The sequence below is a fragment of the Canis aureus genome, chromosome 33 (assembly GCF_053574225.1).
Source record: "Canis aureus isolate CA01 chromosome 33, VMU_Caureus_v.1.0, whole genome shotgun sequence".
Taxonomy (NCBI): Eukaryota; Metazoa; Chordata; class Mammalia; order Carnivora; family Canidae; genus Canis; species Canis aureus.
In genome coordinates this window covers 42,904,366-42,921,100 of record NC_135643.1, presented here as the reverse complement: position 1 = coordinate 42,921,100, position 16,735 = coordinate 42,904,366, and positions in this window count along the sequence as shown.

The window sequence follows — 16,735 nt, the reverse complement described above, 5'->3', positions numbered from 1 at the left end:
AGTCTTTTCGATTTGATTTTTTTCGGTTCGAGTCGATTCATTTCGCTTATTTTGGTTAGGATCAATTCAATTCGATTCTTTTTTATTTGATTTGATTCTATTCGATGTCTTTCGATTCTATTGTATTGTATTCTTTTCGATTCCATTCCGTTCAATTCGATTCTTTTCGATTCCATTCGATTGTTTTAGATTTGATTCCATTCTTTCGATTCTCTTTGATATGATTCTTTTCGATTCAATTTGATACGATACTTTTTATTTTGATTCGAATCGATTCTCTTCGGTTCGATTCGTTTTGATTCTTTTCGATTCAATTCTATTCGAATTGTTTCGATTTGATTCGATTCGGTTCTTTTAGATTCTACTTGATTTGTTTCTTTTCGATTCGTTTTGATTCGATTCTTTTTGATTCATGTCGATTCGATTCGATTCTTTTGTTTCGATTCGATTCTTTTCAATTCGAATCTTTTCGTTACATGGAATTCGATTCTTTTCGATTTGATTCTTTATGATTTTTTCAACTCGATTCAATTCGATTCTTTTTTTTATGATAGTCACAGAGAGAGTGAGAGAGGCAGAGACACAGGCAGAGGGAGAAGCAGGCTCCATGCCGCGGGAGCCCGATGTGGGATTCGATCCCGGGTCTCCAGGATCGCGCCCTGGGCCAAAGGCAGGCGCTAAACCGCTGCGCCACCCAGGGATCCCTCAGTTCGATTCTTCTTTATTCGAATCTATTCGATTCTTTTTGATTCGATTTGATTCTATTCGATTTTTTTCGATTTGATTCGATTAGTTCCTTCTTGATTCAATTCAATTCATTTCTTTTGATTCAATTCAATTCGATTCTTTTGGATTCGATTCAATTCTTTTGGATTCGATTCTTTTGGATTCGAGTCGAGTAGATTCTTTTCATTTCGATCGGATTCATTTCAATTCGATTCTTTTCGATTCGAATGTTTTCGAATCAATTCGATACTTTTTGATTCGATTCGATTCTTTTCGTGTCGATTTGATTCTTTTCGATTCTTTTCTATTTGTATTGATTCGATTCTTTGCATTTTGATTCGATTTGATTCAATTCGATTCTTTTCGATCAATTCAATTTGATTGTTTTCGATTTGATTCGATTCGATTCTTTTCTATTCTATTCAATTCGATTATTTTCCATTCGATGATGCAATTGGATTCTTTTCGATTCGAGTCGATACGATTCGATTCTTTTTGATTAGATACAATTCGATTCTTTTCGATTCGATTCGACTCGATTTCATTTTTTGATTCGATTCGACTAGAATTTAATCGACTGATTCAATTTGATTCTTTTCTTTTCGGTTCGATTCTTTTCTATTCGATTTTTTTCTATTCAATTCGATTCTTTCAATTCAATTCGATTCGATTCGATTCGATTCTTTTCGTTTCAAATCGATTCGTTTCAATTCGAGTCTTTTCAATTCGATTCTTTGCGATTCGATTCGATGTGATATTTTTAATTCGATTCGAATCTTTACGATTCGATTCGATTCTTTTCAATTCGATTCTTTTCGATTCGATTCTTTTTGATTCGATTCATTTCGATTCGATTCGATTCTTTTCAATTCGATTTGATTCTTTTCCATTTGATCTGATTTGTTTCATTTCGATTCTTTTCGAATCAATTCGATTCTTTTCGATTCCATTAAATTTGATTCGATTCTTTTCAATTCGATTAGATTCTTTTCGATTTGATTCCATTCAGTTCGATTCTTTTCGATTCGATTGGATTCTTTTCGATTTGATTCAATTCTTTCGATTCGATTTGAGTTGATTCTTTTTGATTCGATTCAATACGATTCTTTTCATTTCGATTCTAATAGATTCTCTTCGATTCAATTCGTTTCGATTCTATTCGATTTTTTTCGATTCTATTCTATTCGATTCATTTTGAATCATTTCGATTTGATTCTGTTCGAGTGGTTTCTATTAGATTCTTTTCGATTTGATTCAATTCGATTCGAGTCTTTTTGATTCGAGTCTTTTCGACTCGATGCAATTCAATACGATTCTTTTAGATTCGATTCGATTCGATTGTTTTCGTTTCGATTCGACTTTTTTTGATTCGATTCTTTTCGATTCGATTGTTTTCAATTCGATTGATTCGATTCTTTTCAATTCTATGCTATTCAAAGCGATTCTTTTGTATTTGATTCGATTCGATTGTTTTCTTTTTGATTCGGTTCGATTCGTTTCTTTTCGATTCGATTCAATTCTTTTCGATTCGATTCTTTTCGATTCGAGTTGATTCTTTTCGATTCTATTCTATTCTATTCTTTTCTATTCCATTCGAATCGATTCGTTTTGATTGAATTCGATTCTTTTCGATTCGATTCAATTAGATTCTTTTCGATTGGATTCAATTTGTTTCGAGTCGAATCAATTTGATTCTTTTCGATTGGATTCCATTCGATTCTTTTCGATTTGATTCAATTCGATTCTTTTCGATTCTATTCATTTCGATGATTTTCGTTGAGATTAGAGTCTTTTCGATTTGATTTTTTTCGGTTCGAGTCGATTCATTTCGCTTATTTTGGTTAGGATCAATTCAATTCGATTCTTTTTGATTTGATTTGATTCTATTCGATGTCTTTCGATTCTATTCTATTGTATTCTTTTCGATTCCATTCCGTTCAATTCGATTCTTTTCGATTCCATTCGATTGTTTTAGATTTGATTCCATTCTTTCGATTCTATTTGATATGATTCTTTTCGATTCGATTTGATACGATACTTTTTATTTTGATTCGAATCGATTCTCTTCGGTTCGATTCGTTTTGATTCTTTTCGATTCAATTCTATTCGAATTGTTTCGATTTGATTCGATTCGGTTCTTTTAGATTCTACTTGATTTGTTTCTTTTCGATTCGTTTTGATTCGATTCTTTTTGATTCATGTCGATTCGATTCGATTCTTTTGTTTCCATTCGATTCTTTTCAATTCGAATCTTTTCGTTACATGGAATTCGATTCTTTTCGATTTGATTCTTTATGATTTTTTCAACTCGATTCAATTCGATTCTTTTTTTTATGATAGTCACAGAGAGAGTGAGAGAGGCAGAGACACAGGCAGAGGGAGAAGCAGGCTCCATGCAGCGGGAGCCCGATGTGGGATTCGATCCCGGGTCTCCAAGATCGCGCCCTGGGCCAAAGGCAGGCGCTAAACCGCTGCGCCACCCAGGGATCCCTCAGTTCGATTCTTCTTTATTCGAATCTATTCGATTCTTTTTGATTCGATTTGATTCTATTCGATTTTTTTCGATTTGATTTGATTAGTTCCTTCTTGATTCAATTCAATTCATTTCTTTTGATTCAATTCAATTCGATTCTTTTGGATTCGATTCAATTCTTTTGGATTCGATTCTTTTGGATTCGAGTCGAGTAGATTCTTTTCATTTCGATCGGATTCATTTCAATTCGATTCTTTTCGATTCGAATGTTTTCGAATCAATTCGATACTTTTTGATTCGATTCGATTCTTTTCGTGTCGATTTGATTCTTTTCGATTCTTTTCTATTTGTATTGATTCGATTCTTTGCATTTCGATTCGATTTGATTCAATTCGATTCTTTTCGATCAATTCAATTTGATTGTTTTCGATTTGATTCGATTCGATTCTTTTCTATTCTATTCAATTCGATTATTTTCCATTCGATGATGCAATTGGATTCTTTTCGATTCGAGTCGATACGATTCGATTCTTTTTGATTAGATACAATTCGATTCTTTTCGATTCGATTCGACTCGATTTCATTTTTTGATTCGATTCGACTAGAATTTAATCGACTGATTCAATTTGATTCTTTTCTTTTCGGTTCGATTCTTTTCTATTCGATTTTTTTCTATTCAATTCGATTCTTTCAATTCAATTCGATTCGATTCGATTCGATTCTTTTCATTTCAAATCGATTCGTTTCAATTCGAGTCTTTTCAATTCGATTCTTTGCGATTCGATTCGATGTGATATTTTTAATTCGATTCGAATCTTTACGATTCGATTCGATTCTTTTCAATTCGATTCTTTTCGATTCGATTCTTTTTGATTCGATTCATTTCGATTCGATTCGATTCTTTTCAATTCGATTAGATTCTTTTCGATTTGATTCCATTCAGTTCGATTCTTTTCGATTCGATTGGATTCTTTTCGATTTGATTCAATTCTTTCGATTCGATTTGAGTTGATTCTTTTCGATTCGATTCAATACGATTCTTTTCATTTCGATTCTAATCGATTCTCTTCGATTCAATTCGTTTCGATTCTATTCGATTTTTTTCGATTCTATTCTATTCGATTCATTTTGAATCATTTCGATTTGATTCTGTTCGAGTGGTTTCTATTAGATTCTTTTCGATTTGATTCAATTCGATTCGAGTCTTTTTGATTCGAGTCTTTTCGACTCGATGCAATTCAATACGATTCTTTTAGATTCGATTCGATTCGATTGTTTTCGTTTCGATTCGACTTTTTTTGATTCGATTCTTTTCGATTCGATTGTTTTCAATTCGATTGATTCGATTCTTTTCAATTCTATGCTATTCAAAGCGATTCTTTTGTATTTGATTCGATTCGATTGTTTTCTTTTTGATTCGGTTCGATTCGTTTCTTTTCGATTCGATTCAATTCTTTTCGATTCGATTCTTTTCGATTCGAGTTGATTCTTTTCGATTCTATTCTATTCTATTCTTTTCTATTCCATTCGAATCGATTCGTTTTGATTGAATTCGATTCTTTTCGATTCAATTAGATTCTTTTCGATTGGATTCAATTTGTTTCGAGTCGAATCAATTTGATTCTTTTCGATTGGATTCCATTCGATTCTTTTCGATTTGATTCAATTCGATTCTTTTCGATTCTATTCATTTCGATGATTTTCGTTGAGATTAGAGTCTTTTCGATTTGATTTTTTTCGGTTCGAGTCGATTCATTTCGCTTATTTTGGTTAGGATCAATTCAATTCGATTCTTTTTGATTTGATTTGATTCTATTCGATGTCTTTCGATTCTATTCTATTGTATTCTTTTCGATTCCATTCCGTTCAATTCGATTCTTTTCGATTCCATTCGATTGTTTTAGATTTGATTCCATTCTTTCGATTCTATTTGATATGATTCTTTTCGATTCGATTTGATACGATACTTTTTATTTTGATTCGAATCGATTCTCTTCGGTTCGATTCGTTTTGATTCTTTTCGATTCAATTCTATTCGAATTGTTTCGATTTGATTCGATTCGATTCTTTTAGATTCTACTTGATATGTTTCTTTTCGATTCGTTTTGATTCGATTCTTTTTGATTCATGTCGATTCGATTCGATTCTTTTGTTTCGATTCGATTCTTTTCAATTCGAATCTTTTCGTTACATGGAATTCGATTCTTTTCGATTTGATTCTTTATCATTTTTTTCAACTGGATTCAATTCGATTCTTTTTTTTATGATAGTCACGGAGAGAGTGAGAGAGGCAGAGACACAGGCAGAGGGAGAAGCAGGCTCCATGCAGCGGGAGCCCGATGTGGGATTCGATCCCGGGTCTCCAGGATCGCGCCCTGGGCCAAAGGCAGGCGCTAAACCGCTGCGCCACCCAGGGATCCCTCAATTCGATTTTTTTTATTCGAATCTATTCGATTCTTTTTGATTCGATTTGATTCTATTCGAGTTTTTTCGATTTGATTCGATTAGTTCCTTTTTGATTCAATTCAATTCATTTCTTTTGATTCAATTCAATTCGATTCTTTTGGATTCGATTCGATTCTTTTGGATTCGAATCGAGTAGATTCTTTTCATTTCGATCGGATTCATTTCAGTTCGATTCTTTTCGATTCGAATGTTTTCAAATAAATTCGATACTTTTTGATTCAATTCGATTCTTTTCGTGTCGATTTGATCCTTTTCGTTTGGATTCTTTTCTATCTGAATCGATTCGATTCTTTTCATTTCGATTCGATTTGATTCAATTCGTTTCTTTTCGATCAATTCAATTTGATTGTTTTCGATTTGATTCGATTCGATTCTTTTCTATTCTATTCAATTCGATTATTTTCCATTCGATGATGCAATTGGATTCTTTTCGATTCGAGTCGATACGATTCGATTCTTTTTGATTAGATACAATTCGATTCTTTTGGATTCGATTCGATTCTTTTGGATTCGATTCTTTTGGATTCGAATCGAGTAGATTCTTTTCATTTCGATCGGATTCATTTCAATTCGATTCTTTTCGATTCGAATGTTTTCGAATCAATTCGATACTTTTTGATTCGATTCGATTCTTTTCGTGTCGATTTGATTCTTTTCGATTCGATTCTTTTCTATTTGAATCGATTCGATTCTTTTCATTTCGATTCGATTTGATTCAATTCGATTCTTTTCGATCAATTCAATTTGTTTTCGATTTGATTCGATTCGATTCTTTTCTATTCTATTCAATTCGATTAGTTTCCATTCGATGATGCAATTGTATTCTTTTCGATTCGAGTTGATACGATTCGATTCTTTTTGATTAGATACAATTCGATTCATTTCGATTCGATTCGATTCTTTTCGATTCGATTCGACTCGATTTCATTTTTTGATTCGATTCGACTAGAATTTAATCGACTGATTCAATTTGATTCTTTTCTTTTCGGTTCGATTCTTTTCTATTCGATTTTTTTCTATTCAATTCGATTCTTTCAATTCAATTCGATTCGATTCATTTCGATTCGATTCTTTTCGTTTCAAATCGATTCGTTTCAATTCGAGTCTTTTCAATTCGATTCTTTTCGATTCGATTCGATTTGATATTTTTAATTCGATTCGAGTCTTTTTGATTCGATTCCATTCTTTTCAATTCGATTCGATGCTTTTCCATTTGATCTGATTTGTTTCATTTCGATTCTTTTCGAATCAATTCGATTCTTTTCGATTCCATTAAATTTGATTCGATTCTTTTCAATTCGATTAGATTCTTTTCGATTTGATTCCATTCAGTTCGATTCTTTTCGATTCGATTGGATTCTTTTCGATTTGATTCAATTCTTTCGATTAGATTCGATTTGATTCTTTTCGATTCGATTCAATACGATTCTTTTCATTTCGATTCTAATCAATTCTCTTCGATTCAATTCTTTTCGATTCTATTCGATTTTTTTCGATTCTATTCTATTCATTTTGAATCATTTCGATTTGATTCTGTTCGAGTGGTTTCTATTAGATTCTTTTCGATTTGATTCAATTCGATTCGAGTCTTTTTGATTCGAGTCTTTTCGACTCGATTCAATTCAATACGATTCTTTTAGATTCGATTCGATTCGATTGTTTTCGTTTCGATTTGACTTTTTTTGATTCGATTCTTTTCGATTCGATTGTTTTCAATTCGATTGATTTGATTCTTTTCAATTCTATGCTATTCAAAGCGATTCTTTTGTATTTGATTCGATTCGATGGTTTTCTTTTTGATTCGGTTCGATTCGTTTCTTTTCGATTCGATTCAATTCTTTTCGATTCGATTCTTTTCGATTCGATTCTATTCTATTCTTTTCTATTCCATTCGAATCGATTCGTTTTGATTGAATTCGATTCTTTTCGATTCGATTCAATTAGATTCTTTTCGATTGGTTTCAATTTGTTTCGAGTCGAATCAATTTGATTCTTTTCGATTGGATTCCATTCGATTCTTTTCGATTTGATTCAATTCGATTCTTTTCGATTCTATTCATTTCGATGATTTTCGTTGAGATTAGAGTCTTTTCGATTTGATTTTTTTCGGTTCGAGTCGATTCATTTCGCTTATTTTGGTTAGGATCAATTCAATTCGATTCTTTTTTATTTGATTTGATTCTATTCGATGTCTTTCGATTCTATTGTATTGTATTCTTTTCGATTCCATTCCGTTCAATTCGATTCTTTTCGATTCCATTCGATTGTTTTAGATTTGATTCCATTCTTTCGATTCTCTTTGATATGATTCTTTTCGATTCAATTTGATACGATACTTTTTATTTTGATTCGAATCGATTCTCTTCGGTTCGATTCGTTTTGATTCTTTTCGATTCAATTCTATTCGAATTGTTTCGATTTGATTCGATTCGGTTCTTTTAGATTCTACTTGATTTGTTTCTTTTCGATTCGTTTTGATTCGATTCTTTTTGATTCATGTCGATTCGATTCGATTCTTTTGTTTCGATTCGATTCTTTTCAATTCGAATCTTTTCGTTACATGGAATTCGATTCTTTTCGATTTGATTCTTTATGATTTTTTCAACTCGATTCAATTCGATTCTTTTTTTTATGATAGTCACAGAGAGAGTGAGAGAGGCAGAGACACAGGCAGAGGGAGAAGCAGGCTCCATGCCGCGGGAGCCCGATGTGGGATTCGATCCCGGGTCTCCAGGATCGCGCCCTGGGCCAAAGGCAGGCGCTAAACCGCTGCGCCACCCAGGGATCCCTCAGTTCGATTCTTCTTTATTCGAATCTATTCGATTCTTTTTGATTCGATTTGATTCTATTCGATTTTTTTCGATTTGATTCGATTAGTTCCTTCTTGATTCAATTCAATTCATTTCTTTTGATTCAATTCAATTCGATTCTTTTGGATTCGATTCAATTCTTTTGGATTCGATTCTTTTGGATTCGAGTCGAGTAGATTCTTTTCATTTCGATCGGATTCATTTCAATTCGATTCTTTTCGATTCGAATGTTTTCGAATCAATTCGATACTTTTTGATTCGATTCGATTCTTTTCGTGTCGATTTGATTCTTTTCGATTCTTTTCTATTTGTATTGATTCGATTCTTTGCATTTTGATTCGATTTGATTCAATTCGATTCTTTTCGATCAATTCAATTTGATTGTTTTCGATTTGATTCGATTCGATTCTTTTCTATTCTATTCAATTCGATTATTTTCCATTCGATGATGCAATTGGATTCTTTTCGATTCGAGTCGATACGATTCGATTCTTTTTGATTAGATACAATTCGATTCTTTTCGATTCGATTCGACTCGATTTCATTTTTTGATTCGATTCGACTAGAATTTAATCGACTGATTCAATTTGATTCTTTTCTTTTCGGTTCGATTCTTTTCTATTCGATTTTTTTCTATTCAATTCGATTCTTTCAATTCAATTCGATTCGATTCGATTCGATTCTTTTCGTTTCAAATCGATTCGTTTCAATTCGAGTCTTTTCAATTCGATTCTTTGCGATTCGATTCGATGTGATATTTTTAATTCGATTCGAATCTTTACGATTCGATTCGATTCTTTTCAATTCGATTCTTTTCGATTCGATTCTTTTTGATTCGATTCATTTCGATTCGATTCGATTCTTTTCAATTCGATTTGATTCTTTTCCATTTGATCTGATTTGTTTCATTTCGATTCTTTTCGAATCAATTCGATTCTTTTCGATTCCATTAAATTTGATTCGATTCTTTTCAATTCGATTAGATTCTTTTCGATTTGATTCCATTCAGTTCGATTCTTTTCGATTCGATTGGATTCTTTTCGATTTGATTCAATTCTTTCGATTCGATTTGAGTTGATTCTTTTCGATTCGATTCAATACGATTCTTTTCATTTCGATTCTAATAGATTCTCTTCGATTCAATTCGTTTCGATTCTATTCGATTTTTTTCGATTCTATTCTATTCGATTCATTTTGAATCATTTCGATTTGATTCTGTTCGAGTGGTTTCTATTAGATTCTTTTCGATTTGATTCAATTCGATTCGAGTCTTTTTGATTCGAGTCTTTTCGACTCGATGCAATTCAATACGATTCTTTTAGATTCGATTCGATTCGATTGTTTTCGTTTCGATTCGACTTTTTTTGATTCGATTCTTTTCGATTCGATTGTTTTCAATTCGATTGATTCGATTCTTTTCAATTCTATGCTATTCAAAGCGATTCTTTTGTATTTGATTCGATTCGATGGTTTTCTTTTTGATTCGGTTCGATTCGTTTCTTTTCGATTCGATTCAATTCTTTTCGATTCGATTCTTTTCGATTCGAGTTGATTCTTTTCGATTCTATTCTATTCTATTCTTTTCTATTCCATTCGAATCGATTCGTTTTGATTGAATTCGATTCTTTTCGATTCAATTAGATTCTTTTCGATTGGATTCAATTTGTTTCGAGTCGAATCAATTTGATTCTTTTCGATTGGATTCCATTCGATTCTTTTCGATTTGATTCAATTCGATTCTTTTCGATTCTATTCATTTCGATGATTTTCGTTGAGATTAGAGTCTTTTCGATTTGATTTTTTTCGGTTCGAGTCGATTCATTTCGCTTATTTTGGTTAGGATCAATTCAATTCGATTCTTTTTGATTTGATTTGATTCTATTCGATGTCTTTCGATTCTATTCTATTGTATTCTTTTCGATTCCATTCCGTTCAATTCGATTCTTTTCGATTCCATTCGATTGTTTTAGATTTGATTCCATTCTTTCGATTCTATTTGATATGATTCTTTTCGATTCGATTTGATACGATACTTTTTATTTTGATTCGAATCGATTCTCTTCGGTTCGATTCGTTTTGATTCTTTTCGATTCAATTCTATTCGAATTGTTTCGATTTGATTCGATTCGATTCTTTTAGATTCTACTTGATATGTTTCTTTTCGATTCGTTTTGATTCGATTCTTTTTGATTCATGTCGATTCGATTCGATTCTTTTGTTTCGATTCGATTCTTTTCAATTCGAATCTTTTCGTTACATGGAATTCGATTCTTTTCGATTTGATTCTTTATCATTTTTTTCAACTGGATTCAATTCGATTCTTTTTTTTATGATAGTCACGGAGAGAGTGAGAGAGGCAGAGACACAGGCAGAGGGAGAAGCAGGCTCCATGCAGCGGGAGCCCGATGTGGGATTCGATCCCGGGTCTCCAGGATCGCGCCCTGGGCCAAAGGCAGGCGCTAAACCGCTGCGCCACCCAGGGATCCCTCAATTCGATTTTTTTTATTCGAATCTATTCGATTCTTTTTGATTCGATTTGATTCTATTCGAGTTTTTTCGATTTGATTCGATTAGTTCCTTTTTGATTCAATTCAATTCATTTCTTTTGATTCAATTCAATTCGATTCTTTTGGATTCGATTCGATTCTTTTGGATTCGAATCGAGTAGATTCTTTTCATTTCGATCGGATTCATTTCAGTTCGATTCTTTTCGATTCGAATGTTTTCAAATAAATTCGATACTTTTTGATTCAATTCGATTCTTTTCGTGTCGATTTGATCCTTTTCGTTTGGATTCTTTTCTATCTGAATCGATTCGATTCTTTTCATTTCGATTCGATTTGATTCAATTCGTTTCTTTTCGATCAATTCAATTTGATTGTTTTCGATTTGATTCGATTCGATTCTTTTCTATTCTATTCAATTCGATTATTTTCCATTCGATGATGCAATTGGATTCTTTTCGATTCGAGTCGATACGATTCGATTCTTTTTGATTAGATACAATTCGATTCTTTTGGATTCGATTCGATTCTTTTGGATTCGATTCTTTTGGATTCGAATCGAGTAGATTCTTTTCATTTCGATCGGATTCATTTCAATTCGATTCTTTTCGATTCGAATGTTTTCGAATCAATTCGATACTTTTTGATTCGATTCGATTCTTTTCGTGTCGATTTGATTCTTTTCGATTCGATTCTTTTCTATTTGAATCGATTCGATTCTTTTCATTTCGATTCGATTTGATTCAATTCGATTCTTTTCGATCAATTCAATTTGTTTTCGATTTGATTCGATTCGATTCTTTTCTATTCTATTCAATTCGATTAGTTTCCATTCGATGATGCAATTGTATTCTTTTCGATTCGAGTTGATACGATTCGATTCTTTTTGATTAGATACAATTCGATTCATTTCGATTCGATTCGATTCTTTTCGATTCGATTCGACTCGATTTCATTTTTTGATTCGATTCGACTAGAATTTAATCGACTGATTCAATTTGATTCTTTTCTTTTCGGTTCGATTCTTTTCTATTCGATTTTTTTCTATTCAATTCGATTCTTTCAATTCAATTCGATTCGATTCATTTCGATTCGATTCTTTTCGTTTCAAATCGATTCGTTTCAATTCGAGTCTTTTCAATTCGATTCTTTTCGATTCGATTCGATTTGATATTTTTAATTCGATTCGAGTCTTTTTGATTCGATTCCATTCTTTTCAATTCGATTCGATGCTTTTCCATTTGATCTGATTTGTTTCATTTCGATTCTTTTCGAATCAATTCGATTCTTTTCGATTCCATTAAATTTGATTCGATTCTTTTCAATTCGATTAGATTCTTTTCGATTTGATTCCATTCAGTTCGATTCTTTTCGATTCGATTGGATTCTTTTCGATTTGATTCAATTCTTTCGATTAGATTCGATTTGATTCTTTTCGATTCGATTCAATACGATTCTTTTCATTTCGATTCTAATCAATTCTCTTCGATTCAATTCTTTTCGATTCTATTCGATTTTTTTCGATTCTATTCTATTCATTTTGAATCATTTCGATTTGATTCTGTTCGAGTGGTTTCTATTAGATTCTTTTCGATTTGATTCAATTCGATTCGAGTCTTTTTGATTCGAGTCTTTTCGACTCGATTCAATTCAATACGATTCTTTTAGATTCGATTCGATTCGATTGTTTTCGTTTCGATTTGACTTTTTTTGATTCGATTCTTTTCGATTCGATTGTTTTCAATTCGATTGATTTGATTCTTTTCAATTCTATGCTATTCAAAGCGATTCTTTTGTATTTGATTCGATTCGATGGTTTTCTTTTTGATTCGGTTCGATTCGTTTCTTTTCGATTCGATTCAATTCTTTTCGATTCGATTCTTTTCGATTCGATTCTATTCTATTCTTTTCTATTCCATTCGAATCGATTCGTTTTGATTGAATTCGATTCTTTTCGATCAATTCAATTTGATTGTTTTCGATTTGATTCGATTCGATTCTTTTCTATTCTATTCAATTCGATTATTTTCCATTCGATGATGCAGTTGGATTCTTTTCGATTCGAGTCGATACGATTCGATTCTTTTTGATTAGATACAATTCGATTCTTTTCGATTCGATTCGACTCGATTTCATTTTTTGATTCGATTCGACTAGAATTTAATCGACTGATTCAATTTGATTCTTTTCTTTTCGGTTCGATTCTTTTCTATTCGATTTTTTTCTATTCAATTCGATTCTTTCAATTCAATTCGATTCGATTCGATTCGATTCTTTTCGTTTCAAATCGATTCGTTTCAATTCGAGTCTTTTCAATTCGATTCTTTGCGATTCGATTCGATGTGATATTTTTAATTCGATTCGAATCTTTACGATTCGATTCGATTCTTTTCAATTCGATTCTTTTCGATTCGATTCTTTTTGATTCGATTCATTTCGATTCGATTCGATTCTTTTCAATTCGATTTGATTCTTTTCCATTTGATCTGATTTGTTTCATTTCGATTCTTTTCGAATCAATTCGATTCTTTTCGATTCCATTAAATTTGATTCGATTCTTTTCAATTCGATTAGATTCTTTTCGATTTGATTCCATTCAGTTCGATTCTTTTCGATTCGATTGGATTCTTTTCGATTTGATTCAATTCTTTCGATTCGATTTGAGTTGATTCTTTTCGATTCGATTCAATACGATTCTTTTCATTTCGATTCTAATCGATTCTCTTCGATTCAATTCGTTTCGATTCTATTCGATTTTTTTCGATTCTATTCTATTCGATTCATTTTGAATCATTTCGATTTGATTCTGTTCGAGTGGTTTCTATTAGATTCTTTTCGATTTGATTCAATTCGATTCGAGTCTTTTTGATTCGAGTCTTTTCGACTCGATGCAATTCAATACGATTCTTTTAGATTCGATTCGATTCGATTGTTTTCGTTTCGATTCGACTTTTTTTGATTCGATTCTTTTCGATTCGATTGTTTTCAATTCGATTGATTCGATTCTTTTCAATTCTATGCTATTCAAAGCGATTCTTTTGTATTTGATTCGATTCGATTGTTTTCTTTTTGATTCGGTTCGATTCGTTTCTTTTCGATTCGATTCAATTCTTTTCGATTCGATTCTTTTCGATTCGAGTTGATTCTTTTCGATTCTATTCTATTCTATTCTTTTCTATTCCATTCGAATCGATTCGTTTTGATTGAATTCGATTCTTTTCGATTCAATTAGATTCTTTTCGATTGGATTCAATTTGTTTCGAGTCGAATCAATTTGATTCTTTTCGATTGGATTCCATTCGATTCTTTTCGATTTGATTCAATTCGATTCTTTTCGATTCTATTCATTTCGATGATTTTCGTTGAGATTAGAGTCTTTTCGATTTGATTTTTTTCGGTTCGAGTCGATTCATTTCGCTTATTTTGGTTAGGATCAATTCAATTCGATTCTTTTTGATTTGATTTGATTCTATTCGATGTCTTTCGATTCTATTCTATTGTATTCTTTTCGATTCCATTCCGTTCAATTCGATTCTTTTCGATTCCATTCGATTGTTTTAGATTTGATTCCATTCTTTCGATTCTATTTGATATGATTCTTTTCGATTCGATTTGATACGATACTTTTTATTTTGATTCGAATCGATTCTCTTCGGTTCGATTCGTTTTGATTCTTTTCGATTCAATTCTATTCGAATTGTTTCGATTTGATTCGATTCGATTCTTTTAGATTCTACTTGATATGTTTCTTTTCGATTCGTTTTGATTCGATTCTTTTTGATTCATGTCGATTCGATTCGATTCTTTTGTTTCGATTCGATTCTTTTCAATTCGAATCTTTTCGTTACATGGAATTCGATTCTTTTCGATTTGATTCTTTATCATTTTTTTCAACTGGATTCAATTCGATTCTTTTTTTTATGATAGTCACGGAGAGAGTGAGAGAGGCAGAGACACAGGCAGAGGGAGAAGCAGGCTCCATGCACCGGGAGCCCGATGTGGGATTCGATCCCGGGTCTCCAGGATCGCGCCCTGGGCCAAAGGCAGGCGCTAAACCGCTGCGCCACCCAGGGATCCCTCAATTCGATTTTTTTTATTCGAATCTATTCGATTCTTTTTGATTCGATTTGATTCTATTCGAGTTTTTTCGATTTGATTCGATTAGTTCCTTTTTGATTCAATTCAATTCATTTCTTTTGATTCAATTCAATTCGATTCTTTTGGATTCGATTCGATTCTTTTGGATTCGAATCGAGTAGATTCTTTTCATTTCGATCGGATTCATTTCAGTTCGATTCTTTTCGATTCGAATGTTTTCAAATAAATTCGATACTTTTTGATTCAATTCGATTCTTTTCGTGTCGATTTGATCCTTTTCGTTTGGATTCTTTTCTATCTGAATCGATTCGATTCTTTTCATTTCGATTCGATTTGATTCAATTCGTTTCTTTTCGATCAATTCAATTTGATTGTTTTCGATTTGATTCGATTCGATTCTTTTCTATTCTATTCAATTCGATTATTTTCCATTCGATGATGCAATTGGATTCTTTTCGATTCGAGTCGATACGATTCGATTCTTTTTGATTAGATACAATTCGATTCTTTTGGATTCGATTCGATTCTTTTGGATTCGATTCTTTTGGATTCGAATCGAGTAGATTCTTTTCATTTCGATCGGATTCATTTCAATTCGATTCTTTTCGATTCGAATGTTTTCGAATCAATTCGATACTTTTTGATTCGATTCGATTCTTTTCGTGTCGATTTGATTCTTTTCGATTCGATTCTTTTCTATTTGAATCGATTCGATTCTTTTCATTTCGATTCGATTTGATTCAATTCGATTCTTTTCGATCAATTCAATTTGTTTTCGATTTGATTCGATTCGATTCTTTTCTATTCTATTCAATTCGATTAGTTTCCATTCGATGATGCAATTGTATTCTTTTCGATTCGAGTTGATACGATTCGATTCTTTTTGATTAGATACAATTCGATTCATTTCGATTCGATTCGATTCTTTTCGATTCGATTCGACTCGATTTCATTTTTTGATTCGATTCGACTAGAATTTAATCGACTGATTCAATTTGATTCTTTTCTTTTCGGTTCGATTCTTTTCTATTCGATTTTTTTCTATTCAATTCGATTCTTTCAATTCAATTCGATTCGATTCATTTCGATTCGATTCTTTTCGTTTCAAATCGATTCGTTTCAATTCGAGTCTTTTCAATTCGATTCTTTTCGATTCGATTCGATTTGATATTTTTAATTCGATTCGAGTCTTTTTGATTCGATTCCATTCTTTTCAATTCGATTCGATGCTTTTCCATTTGATCTGATTTGTTTCATTTCGATTCTTTTCGAATCAATTCGATTCTTTTCGATTCCATTAAATTTGATTCGATTCTTTTCAATTCGATTAGATTCTTTTCGATTTGATTCCATTCAGTTCGATTCTTTTCGATTCGATTGGATTCTTTTCGATTTGATTCAATTCTTTCGATTAGATTCGATTTGATTCTTTTCGATTCGATTCAATACGATTCTTTTCATTTCGATTCTAATCAATTCTCTTCGATTCAATTCTTTTCGATTCTATTCGATTTTTTTCGATTCTATTCTATTCATTTTGAATCATTTCGATTTGATTCTGTTCGAGTGGTTTCTATTAGATTCTTTTCGATTTGATTCAATTCGATTCGAGTCTTTTTGATTCGAGTCTTTTCGACTCGATTCAATTCAATACGATT